At 33.9% G+C, this 18190-nt stretch overlaps 1 long non-coding RNA gene across 2 annotated transcripts; it reads right to left on the bottom strand.

Moving 5' to 3' along the window:
* Positions 1-9786: 9786 nt before the first annotated feature.
* LOC133808259 (uncharacterized) lies at positions 9787-16513 on the bottom strand. Of its 2 annotated transcripts, none has more exons than XR_009880184.1 (3): positions 16477-16513; positions 15735-15810; positions 9787-9873 (listed from the first exon to the last, which is right to left on the bottom strand). It is a non-coding gene; the product is annotated as an uncharacterized LOC133808259 (long non-coding RNA). The 2 variants fall into 2 exon arrangements; XR_009880133.1 differs by lacking the exon at positions 16477-16513 and adding an exon at positions 16035-16268.
* Positions 16514-18190: the final 1677 nt, after the last annotated feature.

The following is an 18190-nucleotide window of genomic DNA, read 5'->3' as shown; positions in this document are numbered from 1 at the left end:
AAGGTTTTGAAGGATTCAAAGCTTATAGGAAGGTCCAAACCTTAAGCAAGAACACCAAAGAGGTAAAAAGTTTACTTTTGATGATTTTGTTGTAGGGTTTTTAGTTTTAAGCATTATTTTGTATATCTAATGCTTAGAGTTTCTTGTCTATGATGTAATAAGGTTATGGTAGTTGTTTAATAATTTTTATGATGCATGTGTATTGATTTTTGAAAATGGGAACCAAAACCCCCAAGGGTTTTGTAGGATACCCTAAAACAAAACATGTTTTAAGCTGTGACTTCCAAGGGGTCAAGTAGCCACTGTATATTTTTTTTGTAAAATTAAATTGTACTGTTATGTTGTTGAGATTGAGTACATAAAATTGAGCTTTTGAAACAATAAAAAATGTTTAGAAATGAGTAAGTTATGCTATTTCAAAGTTTAGGTAAAAAACTGTTTTTTCGTATTCTCATTTTCGGAACCAAGTTTGGAAAGCCACTGTATAGGGCAAATGAACCCAGTTTTTCTAAAATTTTGTAGAGCTATTTCTGGAATAACCTATTAGTCCACTGTAAAATTTGGTAAGAAAATATTAAATGGTTTGAAAGTTATTAATTATCAAAGTTTGGAAAAAATAAGGACTTGAAAATAAGGTCATTTTTACCTCATTGTTGGAAAATGATTTCACCAATAAAAAATGCTCATTTTGACCTAAGATTTTACAAAGACCTAAATGTCATAACAAAAATGGAATTGGGAAATTTTGGTAACAATTGGGTAAGTAAATTTCAAGTTATGAACTAACGAACTATGTAGTTAAAAATGTGAAAAATAAGTTTTTCACACTTAGTGTAAAAATGAGATTTTGGAACATAAGGTAAAAAGTAAAATTTTGTTTATTTCAAGATATAAATTGGTAAGTCTTGAAATCATATTTTCACTAAAATTAGCTCTTTGAGTTTAAATGAATTATTTTTCTAGTAAGTAAAATTGATTAATTGCTTTTGGAAAATTAATTAGTCAAGATGAGAAATTTATAACGGTTTTCCTAATTAAGACAAATTAGGCAATTTTCTTAAAACGGTTTTTAGATATTAAAACCTTAAGAAAAATAAAAGGAAAATTTAAAGAGTTTATTTTCTTTAAAAATAATTAAGGAATTTATTTGTATTTTCTGGATATAATACCGGCTAAAATCTTACATATTTTAACCGACTAGTCGAAAGTGCGGGTTAATAGTGATACCTTGAAAGAATAGGATTTTTAGCGGGTTGTGGGGAAATACCATTGTGATACCCGAGCCTAGGTATCGAGACCTTAGGATAGGTCTCCCCGAGACTTAGGGTTTAGTCTCGAATATTTTGTATGACTTTCCTTAATAGGTTTAAAACCAAATAAGGATTATAAATCCTTACAAATGACTTTTATTAAAATGACCAAACTGCCCAAAATAATAATAATGAATTATTAGTGCCATAATTAATCCGAGTATACTGTATGGATAACTACAGTATTGGCTAAGCGTAACTGGACTGAACGTTGGAGGGTGAAAACCTGCTGAGCGCTAAGGACTCCAAGTAAGTCAACTTATATTGTATGGCTGCAACATGAAATGATTATTGTCTTGTATGCTAGTATAGGGATACATGCATATATATAGGCTGTCATAGAAAGTTGCTTAGAGACGTTAGTCTAGTGAGTGCTGATTTAGAAAATATGAACGGTAGAAGTCCATCATATCCTAGACGGTTGATCCCCGTCACACTGCTTGATTTTATTTATGTCCGGTTCATTATCGCGACGAGTGGCCATGAGATGAGGATAAGCTGGTTAAACCTAGGGGTGCCAAGATAAATGGGACCTAGGGGCCCTCATGCTTACTTAATCATTGGACGGTTAGAATCCGAGCAAGTGCTCTGATAAGTTATTCCCGGATAGCAGCCGTGAATATTGGCCATTCCGTGAGAGTGCCTAGAGATACTAGGGGTTGCCAAGATTGAGTGAGGCTGAACACCCTAGGGGCAACTGCTCACCAGCACCACTGATTAACATAGAAGTCTCCGTAAAACCGTGTAAATTGGATTACACTCTTGAATAAGTAGCGATGCCCTAGGTAACACGATAGTTACCCTTGATGAGAATATTTATTGGCTAGATCTTAGTGTGGAGACTCGGTTCTCTTTTACATATTAGCAATTATGTTGGAGGGCGCGTTACACCTGAATTGTTGGAAATTATCGAGCGTTGGTCTCAAATTATATTGTGATATAATGTATCTGCTTGCTCTGGGATTTTCTGAGTGCAGGGATATAATTGTTGATAAGATATAGTTGTGATATAATATATCTGCTTGTTTTGGGATTTTCTGAGTGCAGGATTTTTATCTAGATAGGAATTAATTTAGGCGTGGTTATCAGGCATGACCATAAGTTTGCGAGGATGCTTTAGCATTCTTGGAATTGATTGTGTAGGGTCCGGATCCCTATTTCTCTATCTGCTTTGTTTGAAAGTTGATCTTACTAAGCGTTTTCGCTTACCTAGTTGTTTCATGTTGTAGGTAAGAGCAAGGGCAAGGCAGAGCAGTGAGCGCTGGAGTCTTCCTTGCAAATGTACATGTGGACCAACCTTTTGGGAAGCCTTTTTATTTTGGAAATGTTGTGTAATTTTCCTAAACTAGGCTCACTCTAATCTTTATAAAACATGTTTGTAACTAAATGTTAAGTATGGCCATACGACTTTTTAAAAAGTTTTTTTTCTATGGGTTTTTGAGACATTTTGTTAAATGAAAACATTTATATTTCCGCATTATCGAGTCTTGAAAATTTGGGTCGTTACACCCCTCACACTCATGTTGTAGATATAGGGTTACCCTTACGCATATACGCCCTCAAGTCTTAGCTAGTCCATGGCGTCTAGGCGATGTCCCGAAGGACCGTCCAATGTTGAATTCATTGAGTTGTCATCCTCCGACTCGGAGGCTGACATTCGTAGACCCTCTAACCATGGGGGTGTGCGAACGCTCTACCTCCGGAGACTGTCCTACCTCAAACAGAAAGTGTGCAACCTGGAGAAGGCGCTAGAATCCAATACCAGGGACAAGGGTTTAGGTTTCTCCCCCAGCATGCGACATACATTTCCCAGCTACAATCAATCCTTTAGGATTGAGTTTCTGAAATTGCCTCCCTAGAAGAAAACTTGCCCCCTGAGCCCTTTTCCTTTTGTGGTGACGAGTCTCCTGGTCATAGGGGTCCCTTCTTCGAAGGCGGTAGACGTGAATCGGTTGAACCAGAGTTCCTTTCTATGATCCCACCCACGCTTCCTCCCCTACCCCCAGTCTTACACCCTAGGGTCAAGCAAAGTGCTGGTAGATATAGGACATCTGGGGGGTCTTCCAGGATCCTTAGAAAGTCTATGGCTCATAAACTGCCTATCTCTGCCCAGGTACCTGAGATGCCGAAGAGAACCTCTGACACTTCTGAAGAAACGGGCAGGTCCAGCCTTACCATGACTAAACTGACCAACATGCTAAAGGCTCACAGTTAGCATCGAATCTCAAGTTTGTCATCCCAAATCATAATGAATGCGCATCTGAGCTGCCGGAAAGGTTCGTGGCCTTCAGCGATGCCATAATCCGATCTGGTGGGGCTCTGCCGCTTCACCCCTTTTTTGTCAAAGTGCTTAACTACTTTTAACTGGCGCCTCTACAATTGTCCCCCAACTCATGGGTGATGCTTAGCAGCCTATATGTGTTGTACCATTAGGTGCATTCCAGAGGGCCTTCCATGAGCGAGGTTCATTACTTCTATACCCTTAGGGCGAATACATTTGCCCCCGGGTTCTACCAGCTGCAGAAGGCCGTGGCCCATAAAGGGAATTCCCTCGTGGAGGGCTTCATTTCGAATATGGGCTCCTGGAAGATAGACTACTTCTTCACTTATAGCGGGCACACCCGACACACTAGCTTCAACACCCCAAGTAAGACTATTCTAACTTTGATTTCATACATGAGAGGTTTCTCTTTTTACTCGGCTTTTCTTCTATGGTTTTTCTAACTATAGATATTTCTTTTCTTTTGATGGCAGGTCTCTTAGGGGTTGTTGGATCCACCTTGAAACCGTCAACTCATGACCGAGTGATGAAAATCCTAGCCTTGCTGGGTGAATGCAAACAAGCCTACGCCCTTTTTACAGAGAGCAACACTACAAGAAAAATGCTTTTAATAACACCGAAAATGTGTTATCAAAACATACCATAACACTTTCTGATGTGTTAAGACCAACTATGTTATCGTAGGTTAGGGTACTTTACATAACACTTTATCATTGTTATACATATGTGTTATTATACTGTCAACGATAACACATTTTCTGTGTTATTTTAATATATAGATAAGTGTTTAATTATGTTATTTATAGTCGATTATATAATACATTTCAATACTTATAAATTCGTGTTATACTACACTTTAGTATAACACTTTTTTTGTGTTATACTACACTTTAGTATAACACTTTTTTTGTGTTATACTACACTTTAGTATAACACATTTTTTGTGTTATACTATACTTTAGTATAACACATTTTTTCTGTTATACTACACTTTAGTATAACACATTATTTGTGTTATATAATGAAGTTTGCATAACACAATTCTTTTCATAAAAAGTGTTATTGTAATAGATATTATAGCTCAATTTTCGTATTATTGTTATATTTAGATATGTTTAAATTCTCATTATATATTTTATTTATATAACACTAGTTTATTCTATTATATTTTAATTTTTTTATATAATTAAAATTAGCTTTCTAATATATACTAGCATCATCAAATGAACTTGATTTTCAAATAACAAAAAGTAAGATCATTCAACATTGTATTAACAATCTACAAATTAGTTTAAAACATTCCACACTGTCATCAACAACAAAATGTTCTTTAAGTATTCAAGGAGTCTAAAAGTTACTACTTTCAACACAAAGAAATAAACAAAGTTAATACTTTCAAGGAGTCTTAAGTATCCTTTTCTACTTCGCTTGTCACATCTGCAAAATAAACAAAGAAATATTTTATTGTTATTATCTAGCATCACAAATTACTTTAAGAAAAATGCTATGGAAATTATATCCAAGAAAGGACACCACATACAAAATAATGGATTCACAACTACACCAAAGCAAAGAAAGAAACCAAACACTATATTATAAGACATTGGTTATTTTTTGAGTATGAAAATGTACCTCTTGGAATAACTTTTTTAGAAGGCCATGCAACTGTGGAACCAACTGTTTCTTGTATTGTAAGCATCACATGATTAGGACGAAACAAGTAAGATTCTGGTACAATATCAACATCAACCCATACTCGCATAACGTCTGGTCCAAGAGGCTTTCCATGTACAGTTATCTTTGGATCACTAGAATCCCAACGACCTTCAGCAACAATTACATCTGCCCAGTCAAGCAAGTAGCAAGCATTCTTCCCTTCTGTAAAGTTATGTCTTTTTTCTAGTGCAATACTCTACCAAAATTATTTTAAAGACAATATATTAGTTTCTATATTTGTTCTTCTAAAATGAAAATTTAAAACAATAACAACTTTAATAATTTACCTTATGGGACTGAATATTGTTTGACTGCGGTACATTACGAGACTGTCCTTCGCTTGGTGTCACTTTACCACCAACCTAAATATAAAACCAAGATAAGTTTCATTGGAAGAAAAGAAAACTAAGGTTTATAAGTGCAAGATAGAAATACCACCAAGTGTTCTTTAAGTAGATTCATCATTTCAATCATTTTGAGATTCATATTATGTTGCTCTTCTTCTAACTTGGAGATCTTGCTATTACACATATTAACAAAAGTTAGCTTTGACCTTGTTACGCCTCTTCCTTGTCTGATTAAACGACCAGAATTTGGGTTACTAAAAATTTTTGTCAAGGCATCCTCATTAGCGTTGTCTGTAGTTCCAGATTTTGGGTCTTCAAGGATAAATTCTCCGAAATATGACTAACTTTTATTACTTCTCATTCATCATGAAAAATAGTCCATTTTGAAATTTTGTTGTGTTGAACTTGTAATCCCTTTATCATTAAGTTTGGCTTAGTACCACGGCTTAAAGTGGTGTTAGAATGATGAGCCAATACTATTCCAAATCATAGTTTCAAGAATGGGTAGAGTAAATTGGAATGGAGGGTAGAATTGTTTTATCAACATTGGAACTTTAAAGTATTGAGTACAATTAGGTATCATGAGAAACTAGAGCAACACTCAAGCAAAACATCAATTCAAATGGGCTACTGATTAAGGTTTTATTTTTTTTATTGAATGTTGAGCATAAGAATAATAATAAATTGAAAAATTATCTTTTAAAGTGTACAAAGAAAAATTCGGTGAGGGTGACAGGAAGGTCTGGAATTTTTATATTACAATTTGGTTTGAGGTGGAGGAAGCAGTTATGATAATTGGTTGACCAAGGGACAAGCTTTTTAAGTTATTTAAGACAAGGGAATTGAAATGAACAAATAGGACTAAGGAAGAATATAGAGAACAGGAAAATGAAACAGATAGAAAGAAATATTAGTTTATGTGTTATTTATTTAATTCTAAAAATATATTGTTACTCTGTATTTTTATAAAGATAAGGAGCTTCCTAAGGAGCTAATCGAAATATTAATTTTATAGAGGCTTCCTTCAATGGTCCATGGTCTGGGTCTGGCCAGGTCTGACAAAGGCACCAATCACGTTGATTTAGGTGGTACTCTTCATTGTCAGAAAAGACACTGGTAATATCAGAGATGACAAGGAGTCACTATATTATAAACTATAGTGCTTGACACTGGGCTTAGCAATGTTGAGTGACAGAGACATTTGAGGTTTCATAGATTGATGCCCTCTTAGGATATGTGGGGTCTTATGCAAGGTCACTGATATTTTGTGGATGGGCATTGCATTCTGAATCTGTTGGTATGGGCAGTGAGGTGAACTGAAGTTGACACCCTACATAGGCACTGTGTGTTTCATGTGTAGCTGTTTTGTGGCTGTGAATATTTATTTGTTTAAGTCTGGAAATATACTAAACATGGCCATGCTTAGCTTCTTAAAGATAAATTTGTTACATGGTCTATGTAGTTATATTTTTATAAAATAGCTTTTACTTAGCTTAATAAGGACATGCTATTTATTGCCGAGCTTTTTTGGTAATTTATGATCATAAAATTGAACTGTGCTTCCTAGTCACTCCCTTGATATTTTCTTATATTTGGAAAAATTTTCCTTCAAAGTGGTATGGACTATTTTGGTAATATGGGAGGTAAGTAATGTTTAACTGGAGAATTCTTTGGTGCTGATAAGGATTGGTGAAATGTTAAAGTATTTATCATTGTGGCTCAAGAAGTTTGTGAAGGGTTGACAATTCTTGCTACCAAAATTTAATTAACTAGTACCTTATATTTTTACTTAACTTATGTTTATGAAGTCTACAATGATGCTTCATCAACAAGTTTTTTAATTTCAAGAATATTGAAGTAGGCAAATTTCTTAAAGGCTGGTATTTGTCGGGTTCATTGTGATGGACTCCATTAAGACACTTGAAGAGCTCTCCGATGTTAAGGTTTGAGCTTCTCTTTCTCTTGCACACATATGAATATATATGATTACTTATTTTTTTAATTCAACTTTATTAAATGTTAAAATTAGACAAATATATGCTCATGTTCATGTGCATATGTTTCCGTGTTATCATTTTGTCATTCATCTTAATATCTTCTAAGGTGGAGTAAGTTTTCATTATATGTTACTTTGCATCGATATTTTTCTGGAAATTTGTTGTCTTTCTTTTCTGTTGGTAGATTTTCGAATTGAATCTTTGCTACGTTCTTGTCTTTTTTATTTTTTCAGGTAACTAACCTGTACCGACACAAGATTGATCATATTACAATTCCTTTCCCCAAGGTTGAGTTAGATTGAGAGGCTCCCCTTTCCCAAAGATTGCCAAATTCTTCTCTAAGTAAATCTCACTCTCTATCTATAATATCTTCCCAACCTAACAGCCCAGACAACTTCTAACACAAGTCTTTCTTATTGGAGGCTTATCTAAATGCTTATCTAGTAATCTTATTGGGGGCTTATCTAAACACAAGTCTTCACCACCATTTTTTGTTAATTCTGCTGGTTTATTTTCTATCCATTTAATAGTCTCTAGTTCAAGAGATTCTAGTGTTGTTTTTAATTTAATAATCATATTCTAAAATGGTAGCCACTAACTAATTGGGTTTGGATCAAAGACAAAATTTTATCTTGGGTTATGGAAATTAAATCTAATCTATACATATGGAAATAATGAAAACAATATGACTAAATGAAAATTTTAATCTATACATATAATGAAAAATATAATCTATACATATAAAAGCTTACCTAACCATCTATCAATACAAAGTCAAAAATTCAAACAACACACAATAAGTTTTCTTCCTTATATCACCGCAGCACACAAACAAATTTTCCAGAACCTACTTCTCTAATACACACAAGTTTTCAACCTTCCGTTATCACCGCAGCACACAATTTTAATCTCAGAACCTACTTCTCTATGGATGAATATTTAAGATATTCAAACTCCTCTAACATTTTTAAGATACTAAAATAAGAGTTAAAAGAACAAATTTCGTACCTCTTGCAAATTAACTTTGCAATGCTCCTTGCCAATTCGATCCCCAACCTAAAGAATATAATCAATACTTAAAAGATTAATACAAAATTAAAATTTGTCAATAGATATTAAAACAGCCTTTGAAATCCAAAATTTATCTAATTCAATCTTTGTGTATCTATTGATTGCAAATTGGTATACCTACAAGAAGGCAGTAGGTCCTGCCAAATAGGAATCTGACTAATCTTTCTCTTTCTATTTTTTTTTTTTTTTCTTTTCAAAATGTTGATTTTAAGGTCTTGTTCTATTCTCATTATTAGTACTTGTTTGTAAATGTTGTAGAAGATGTCATGCTTGTGTATTTTCATTACAGAGTTCAAGTGTTGGTATTGAATTTAGTGTTTGTATGAAAGGTCAAGAGAGGTTGGTGGTGAAGTGCTAATGTATTTTTTTATATAGTTTTCTTGAATATTTTTTATAATAATGTTTACAAGTTGTCAGACATTATATATCAACTAGCTACCACAAGAAGGCCCTCATAATAACTACCTTGAAGAACCCAACCTGAAACGAAACTTCAAATCAGGGTAAGTTTTTTATGATGTTTAAATATAACAGTTCTTATATATAATTATATATATACTGAACAAAGTTCATATATTCTATGATTTTTTAAAATATTGTTTGAGAATTAGAATTATGTGTTTTTTTAAAAATATTAATTGCTTTTTTTATATTATAAAAAATACTTTTGAAAGAAAAAAAACTTTTCAACACTGAAAAAAAAATTTGAAAAACAAAGTCTAAAAATAAAGAGAAAATTGAGAATATAAGCAGTAAAAAAAAGAACTTAGAAGTGATATTCTAAATGGACTGGTAGACATGGAGAAACAAGTTATAGACTGGTAAACATGGAGAAACAAAAGTACTTACTACTTCTAAATGGAGGGAAGCTTCTTGGTCTGACTCTTTTGGGACAATTCACCCTAAATTTATATCGTGTTCAGCCAGATTTCACAGACCAATCATAATTACAATTTAAGTATAAATTAAGTTACAAACTCATGCATCACAAAAAATATATTGAATATAAATCCATATACATATATAATTGATAAATTACTACCTGTTCACGTGAGATTTTGGCCCCAATGAGCCCAGGTGTGACAATTGTTATGCCAATGATTGAACCAACTTCATTTCTCAGTGTCTCACAAAAATGCTGCCTTGCTTGCCTAAGTATATATAACAAAGAATACTGTAATTTACACACAAAAAATAGGGCATTCTACAGTCCCAAACATTAAGCAAACTCTCATATAGATTAAAGACCAAACATATTGGTAAGAGTATCACATGCACCAAAACATTTTTCATGGACAGCTTCTCTGTTCTTATATCAGATAAAGTATAATAAAATGGTTTAAATTGAGGAAAATGGATTGACAATATATCAAGAACAAACTGAACAAAGTTGAACATGTTTAATTATTTGGATAAACTACCATCCACCATTTTAGATTCAGCCTTCTCATGTTTCAAGGTTGAACATGTTATCCTTCAATTAGATTATTTATTAAAAGAACATATTCTAAAGCAAGTGAAAGATGTTTGAGAGAAAAGATTGACATAATAATATAGATATGTAGAACACATTACATGACAAGGACAACGCTTATTTTGTTAAACATACATTATTAATCATGTTTCTTATTCTTTAAATCTTTAGCTTCTGAGAAATGGAGGATAGTTTGCCATGCATTTCAATTTGATTTGTACTTGAAGTCTCTACTTTTGGTGCTAAAGAATCTGTAGGATCCTTTTGTAAAGCTATGATGGGGAATGTGGAACAGGTTGCAGTGTTAACATGGCTACTGGAACCTGGTTAGGCTAATCTCATCTCAACTATAACCATCCGAAGACTCGTAGATGATTGAGCTGAAAATACTTTTGGCAGAGGACTTCCTGAACTGGAAGTAGTGAAAGGAGGCCATATTTGCAATGTTGAAGTCTAACTTAGAAGAATGAAACAGAACAAAAGGACAAAAACACAATGCGAAAAAGATGATGGAAACCATGGTCGCTTTAGCTATCTGTCCCCAGATTGATCCACTGGATTGATGAATTATATTTTGCTCGGGGCTACAACTTAATCTCTCTTGACTAATTGGAGGATGAAGGTTACAACTACAAGTCTTCAAATGGCATCATAAAGATTACTAAAGGCTCACCGCTAGTTATGAAATGGAATAAAGTAAATGGATTGTATGTGTTAGATGGGTAAATTGTATCTATTGCTGAAGCTGATGCTATTAAAGTTCAAGAAAATGAGATGCAACTATGGCACCAAAGGATGGGTCATATAAGTGAACAAGGCTTGAGGGAACTACACAACCAGAGAATTATAGACAAGATAAAAACATGTGCGTTACCATTTTGTGAGGCCTGTGTCTACGACAAACAACATAAAATAAAGTTTTCAGTGGCAAAGCATAACACCAAGAAAATCTTGGAATATGTACATCAATATGCAAAATCGAAAACACATATGCAAAATCGAAAATTAACATCTTAAACTAATTACTTACCTGGCTTTTGCTAATATATAGATATAGACTTCCTCTTAAGCTACTAAATATCTAGTGATCAGGAGGCTGAACTTAATTATCAATGGAATGCACAATTTACTTAATGATTGTGCTTATTGAGTATGATAATTAGAGCCTACAAAGATAATAACTCAAGGGCATTTTTAATAACTATTCAATTTCCTCCTCTCTTTTTTTTCAGCTAATTTTTTACTGTAGAGAATAGAGCATTGTTATTTATGTTTTATTGTTCCCATAACTATTATAATTCATATAATACACCAGTGGTTAAGAATTATATTCTTTTTGCTATAGATGTTTTTTTATAGATTGTAAGGTGTTATAATAAAATGGTTTAAATTGAGCAAAATGGATTGACAATATATCAAGAACAAACTGAACAAAGTACTTATAGATAGACTAGGGAAAGAACTTCTCGGAATAAATAAGGTGTTAAGGAAAAATCAAAGATAAATGTGACTTGTTTGGGAAAAAATAATAATAATAGAAGTCCTGAAGAAACTCTCTCACAAAGCTAGTTCTCACAAATGTCATTTTCAAGCATATCTTCATTAAAATATTTTGCCATTCAGAACAGGTGTTATACATTCTCAATGTGCATAGAAGTGCCAAAAAAAAAGCTTCAAACCAACTTTTTAAATCTGTTTTAGGGACAGTAAAAATAGAAAGTGGAAGTATACATTCCAAAAAACAATCACCATATTCCATTACACCAGTTGATTATATATTTAGATAGGAAATAACTTGGCTTAAAATACACACTATATAATGCATAATCCAAATGCAATGAAAAATGATGCCAAAGCAATTACTATGGTTTCCACTGTCTTTTTACTAATTTTCTTGTATTTTTAATACTTGAATGGAGAAAAAGAGAAAATCTGGTAGAAAGAACTTCAATCTTGGACATGCCTACTGTTGGGTTTGTTTCACCAAATCCCAACAACTTTAACTATTTCATTTGAACCTCCTATTGTTTTCAAACAGTTCTTTTTTTTTTTTGGGCAACTAATTCAAATAAGGCTAAGGCCCATATATATAAATATAAATAAACTTCTTCTCATTAAAAAAATAGAGACAGGTGAGAAGATTTTCAGCTAAAGAAATATTTTGTCAAGGGCTTTAGAGAGAGAGAAAAGAGTACGAGAGAGAAAGAGTATTGGGTTTCTAGGTTTTGTAATAAGCCTCACTACTGTTAGAAAGTGTTGTGCTTGGTTTGAGCATTGAGAGAAAGCACTTGTGAGATTGTTTGAGAGATATGCTGCCATTACTCGACTGTGATATGTACTCTTACTGTTGCTGAATAATAAATCTAAGATAGATATTCTTAAACTGGATGTAAACCGAAATATCTTGGTTGAATCAGTATAAAACTCTGTGTTCTTTCTTTGTTTTATTTTTCTGTTAAGTTTTCTATGTGTTTGTTAATATTACTCTGATATTGTTATTAAGTAACAAAGTTTCAGGATCTTGAAATTGGAAAACAAAGGGTTTTCCTTCAAAATCAGACACAGGTTTCATGATCAAGGATAGAAGATCAAGATCCTAACATTTATGCAGCAAGAAAGTCCAAGAATGAAGTGGATGAGGAAAACCAAGCAATCATTATGCTAAGATCTTTACCAATAGCCTATCAAGACGTGAAAGCTGCCATAAAATATGGCAGAGATGTGATCTCCTTTGATGATTACATACTGTCACTAAATCATCAAGGAGAGGTATATGGAAATGACAAGAACTTGATTTTTAATTCCAATATGCTAATTTGTTTTTTTTTCTTCTTATTTAGCTAATTTCTAATTAAATGAACCTGTTGATTCTAAACTTGCAGACTTCTAATGCACACAGTGAGAGGCATCAAGAATCACTCTGCTTCAAGCTTCATGGCTTGTCAACCTCTTACTACAGCGTGGATACACTGTCAAAATAGTCACTGTTCGAGACCTCAGTTTGTATTCTATTTTTTATCAATAAAATTTCAAGGGTATATTTGTTTGGTTTTAGATGTATTTATTCAAAGTGTATATTTGTGGGTTGTGTTTATGAATATTAATGGTACAGATGATTCAAACAAAATGCAATACACTTGGTTTCATTATATGGAGCTAAGGAGAGACTTCACTTGTTCAAAGCAAAAACAATTTATTGGAAGAAGAGTCCTTTAATTCTGTTGTTGATGGATGTGTGAGTGTTTTTCCCAGTAGTAGTTTCAGTGACTAATCTACAGGTCGGTCTATGAACATTATTCTATTTTCTTTAAACTAATTCATAGCATCTGTATATTAATTCCAATTATCATCAATGTAGCAGTGGTCTCCCAGTATCCAAGCAGTTGTTTTAGCTAGTGTGGAAGATATTGTCTAGTTGGACATGTACTGTACACAGTTCAAAGGTTATGAACAAGTTACAGCAACTCTACCCAACTTTGAGCATTCCTTAAAAGTAATTCTTTCTCTTGTTATACTTGCAAAAGAAATTTAGGCTGGTTTTTTTATGTTCTTGGTTAGTTTTATGTTGTTGTTAGACTTCTAAGCACTGTAACTAAATCTTCCAAACATAAAGGTAAATAAGAGAATGAAGCCAAAGAAACTGCACCAAATTATCAACATCATCAAACACACTTTTTATCTTTGAAATCTTTTGTTTTTTTCTGCTATGCAAAACCGTACAAATTCCACTAGACAGACACAAAAACAGAAACAAACAAAAACTCAGAAAAACAAAATGGAATACATATGGGGACAATACTAAATTCATGTAGATGGATGCATCTTTGGCCAAAGATAATTTATGAGCAAAAGTAAAGCTAGAAATTATAGTATAAAAGTAATTGATAAGTTAAAAACCTGGCACATATTTGCATGTGTTCATGCAAATGTTATAAGAAACCTATTTATATAAATTAAAGTTGATGGTACCGTACTAAAAAAAAAGTATATTTGCATATGTGGTAAGAAATGTGCTTGAATTCATTCTGAATATAATGCAGAAAACATGTAGATGGCTTGCCATTATTCTATCACTTTTATAACAAATACATATATAGATACATATGAGAACAAAAGACTTTCATTTATTAAAGAAACAAGCAATCCATAGCATCTAAACAAGAAATATACAAAAATATGCACCTACCAAAAAAAAAAATCTGGTTTATTTTAATGGAACATTAGCAGCAATAGCTAGTTTGAATGAGAACCTTTTTCATAGCACAAATCCTATAATTTTTAGATACCTGGAGGTTTCAGAATGCCCTTTTTATTAAAGAACTACATAAAAAGATATCAATTACCAAAAATATAGGGCCTGTTTGGCATTGTTTTCTGTTTTTTGTTTTTAAAATTGTGTTCTCAGAAATGAGAACAAAAAACTGTTTTTGTAGTTTTCAAAAAACAAAAAGTGTTTGGTTAATGTTTTCTAAAAACAATTTTTTAGTTTTATTTTTTTAAAATCTTAAATAAAAAATTAACAAATATATTTACAAAGAGAAAAATATTTTAAAAGTTTATAATAAATAATAAGATAAAATAATTTGAAAGAAAAAATGATGAAAAATAAGAAGTGAAAAAGTAAGGATTGAAAATTTGAGAACAACAGAATACAACTTTTTGTTGTTCTCAAAATTTTCAGTATTTTGTAACTTTGTTTTTAAAAATTGTTTTATGAAAACAGTGCCAAACACCTCCATTTGTTTTCAAAAAATAATTTTTAGCTTTTAAAAACAAAAAACTGTTTTTTAGTTAAGGTGCCAAACACCCTCATAGTTACCAAAAATTAAAAGAACCTGTCAAGGGACAACAAAAAGCTTCTCCTTATGAATAATACAGATACCTATTTATTAAAAGCTAAACTAGAAAGGTTGTTAGCCAAAAACATAGAAGGATATGTGGAAAGAAGTGTTACTATCATCTTCCACCACTTCAAAGTCTCAAACAAGTCAAAGCACACATTCTAAAACAATGCCTCATTTCTCATTTCAAACTAGAAACCCCCACTTTTTCTTGTTTTTTTCAATAACTTTTCTGATGTGATATTTATTTTACACATAAGATTATCAATGCAATTTTCAAACATGCTCAATTATTTTCTTATATATATATATATATATAACTAGATGCCAATTGTTCTAGGCTCATAGTTTTTGGGAGGTATCCCCTTTGTAGTGGTCATTTTAGCTTCAGATAAAAAAAAAACACATAAAGCACACATATGCTTCCATAGGGATGAAGTAAGTGGTTCCATAACAGTGACAAATAAGGACTTTATCTACCAAATCATAATACAAGCAGTACATGAAACAAAATTTAAGCCAGGAAACCTAGAAAAATAGATTATTAGACTAGAAAAATGAGATTTGAAAATGATGAAGACTTTATTTAAGCAATGTCAGCACACCCCTATTAAATGTAATAACGTATAATGAAAGTGGGTCAAAACCAAAATCAATAAGAAGTCTAAAAGGAATAAGAGAAAGAAGAAAGATTAACCTTTTCCAAAATTTCCATTTTGTTTCATTTTGATAGAGAGATTTTCAATGCTTCGTGAATGTGAACCCACAATATTCTGAAAAAATGAAAGAACTTTCAGATTTACAAAGTAATAAAATTAAATTAACAGTCTCCACAATACAATAAATTACAAAATTAACACAGTCAAATGCTTTCAACATTTCATTTTTCTGTATGGTTGGCCATGTATACCAAGCAGATCTACTCAAATTTCCATGGTTTTCTCAACTAACCTACTAACTACTAAGAGATCAAAAATCAAGTTTAAAATTTTCTTACTGATGTGTCTCCAAGTAATTTGCGCTGTTCTTTGAGGTATTTTGCTAAGCTAGACTCAATCTCCTTATCCTCTTTAGATAATGGACCTATTAACCTATAAAAGATAAAATGGTTACACTAGATCATACTTTAAAACAAGATTTTAATATATATATATATATCAAATACACACCAGAACTTAGCAAATGACGAAGCTGCCTAGATTCAACATTTTCCAAAATGTCACCAAGTGAAGAGTAGGCTTCGGCCATTAATTCACAACCGCATTAAGCTTGTCAAGAGAGATTTAGGGAATGAGATGAGGGAGAGTAGTGAGGGAAATGTCAAAGATTATATTTTTATAGATATATATATTCAGAAAACATGGCTCGTGAATGCAGTGATTCTCAAGAAAAATATAGTCAAAATTTCAAATAAAAAATTATAGAGAAGCATACTTTACCATATATCTTGAGATTTAAGCTGGCTCCATTTTTTTTTCTTCGTCAAGGCTCTATTAGGAGGTCGGTCCGAGAGTGGAGGTGGTTTGGTCCGAGAGAGGAGGAGGAGGAGGAGGTGGTGACAAGGTTGAGTCTTTACCAGATAAGCTTGAGTCTTTACTTGTTTTCCAGCTAGGGGACGGGAAATGGGTACAGCTAGGGGATGGGAAATGGGTATAGCAGGAAGAGAAAGAGAGAAAGAAAATGAGACAGAGAAGAGATGTAAAGGGGAGTCTACTGTAGAAAAGACTTAGGCATATTTGGCACTTTTTTTTTTCACTTGCCTCGTGTGACTTACTGATATACAATAATACTTTTTTAAAAGTATTATAATGATGTGTTATTGAAATGGGGTTTTGTTGTAGTGCAACCTTCACTTGTACAGGCTGTTGACCCCGGACCAAACCGTCTCTCTATGCTCCGTTTCCTCTGAATCCGCAGATCCATGCCCTGCCTCACTCGAACCTAAGGGTCCATGCCCCACCTCATCTGAACCTACAGATCCGTGGCTATACGGCCACGATGAAGGTAATTATGACGAGGTATCCGATAGGGACTATGTCTACCCTTTGGGCGATCATATGGACGTTGAGGAGACAATGGTGTCTGAGAACTACTCGTGCTTACACTCTGTTGCTTGCAGGGCTAGGGGCGTGGCCGATGACGGTTATACTGGCGGTGTTACCTCTCAGATGCCACCGTCGATGCTTAGCGGTGAGTTTGCCTTCGATGCCTCTGTCCCCCGCCCCTCCATGCGTAAAAGGAATTTCGTCATTCCTTCTTTTGCTGGGGCTCCTCTAGCCTCGGGGAGGCGTCCTAGGTGGACATCTTCAGGCGCCTATTTACCTAAGGATATGACTCTGCGCTCTTCTACTCCCTGCACCACTGCGGATGGATTAGGACCTTCTCGGTCCCCATCCCTACCAAAGCGTGCTTCGGCAAGCACAAGCATCTCCCCCGGTCAAGCTTATGTTTCTGCTTCCGAAGACCATCCTCTGGCAAGCCAATATGGGGAAGCCATGAGCCATCATCTGGGAAACTTTCCCAAAGGCAAGTGGGGAACTCTGCACAATCTCCCCGACGCTGAGCTAGAAGACGCCTATATGCGAGCCTCCTTACAGGTATTTTTCGGGATACTCGGTTTATTCATTTATGATAGATATATATATTTTTTTGTTTTCATTTTGTTTTGATATTGCCTGACCCTCGAGGCTTTATTCTATGTCCTTGCCCTTACTTAGGCTTCTATCTTGAGTCATCGGCTGATCGCCTCAAACTCCTCATCGACCCAACGATTACAACGCGAGCTCGAGGAGGCATTGGGGAACCTATCGGTGGCTGAGGCGGCAAAGGGTATCTTTTCAAGTCAACTGACCGAGGTGGTTTGCCAAAGTGATGCCGCTTTAGCCCAGGCTGCATCAACTTCTCACATCAACACCCAGCTCGAGGCTACCATCCATACTTTAAACGAGAGGATTATTGCGCTCGAGGCTGAGCTTGTGAATGCTGAGAATCACATAGTCGAGCGCACGCTACACGCTGTATGGTGTACCAACCCCACCGTTGACCTGTCTCCCTTTGGAGATTATGCTGTTGAGAAGATTTTTGAGTGGAAGGGTCAGGATGGAAATTTGTAGGTTCCTTTGTATTCGGCCTATGTATGTGGTTGGTATGTAA

This window comes from Humulus lupulus, chromosome 1 (assembly GCF_963169125.1).
Source record: "Humulus lupulus chromosome 1, drHumLupu1.1, whole genome shotgun sequence".
NCBI classification, from domain to species: domain Eukaryota; kingdom Viridiplantae; phylum Streptophyta; class Magnoliopsida; order Rosales; family Cannabaceae; genus Humulus; species Humulus lupulus.
Note: the sequence above shows the minus strand (reverse complement) of the source record. Positions and strands in the feature narration are given on the sequence as shown.